The sequence below is a fragment of the Thalassophryne amazonica genome, chromosome 12 (genome assembly GCF_902500255.1).
Source record: "Thalassophryne amazonica chromosome 12, fThaAma1.1, whole genome shotgun sequence".
Lineage (NCBI taxonomy): Eukaryota > Metazoa > Chordata > Actinopteri > Batrachoidiformes > Batrachoididae > Thalassophryne > Thalassophryne amazonica.
Window position 1 is genome coordinate 3,989,210 of NC_047114.1, and position 792 is coordinate 3,990,001.

A 792-nucleotide genomic window follows, 5' to 3' on the forward strand; every position below is an offset into this window, starting at 1 on the left:
GACAGTAGTGCAGAGCAAATTGGTTCATGCTGAATTACTCTCAATTACAATATTGTCACCTGTTCTCCCCACAAAATGTTTGACTGAATTGATGGTGGTTCTCCCAACATTTGGCTGCAACCTTTGACCAGCCTCAGCCATTGTGAGGCTGTGATTGACAACATGATCCGAAAGTGTTGCCCTGATTTCTTCAGGAATCTGCCTATGTGGTTGACCTCTTCTTCCCCAGTTCTGTTCCCTTCCTCCACGGATCCTCACCCCTCTTCCATAAGGCTGACCTTCCATGTGTTGCTGTATTGTAGATACAGTATGCACCTTGTGCCTATCACGTCTCTTGGTTTATACATGCTTGTAAAGTGGAGGTTCATCGGATTCAATTGGGAGTGACTGTGAAGAAGTGTCTCAAATAATGCTTCACACACCCCCCTCATTAGTAAAAGCTAAGGTTCGCCTGAGAGAAGCTAATCAATTAAGGAGACATTGTAAGTAAGTAAGTCCCTTCGGCTGCTCCCTTGTTTGCACTTGGGGTCGCCACAGCAAATCCAAGGTGGATCTGCATGTTGAATTGGCACAGGTTTTACGCCGGGTGCCCTTCCTGACGCAACTCCACATTACATGGAGAAATGTGGCAGGGGTGGGATTTGAACTCGGAGCCTTCTGAACTGAAACCAAGCACATTAACCACTTGGCCACCACCCCTGCTCAAAAGATTTTACACACACACACACACACACACACACACACACACACACACACACACACACACACACACACACACACACACACACACAC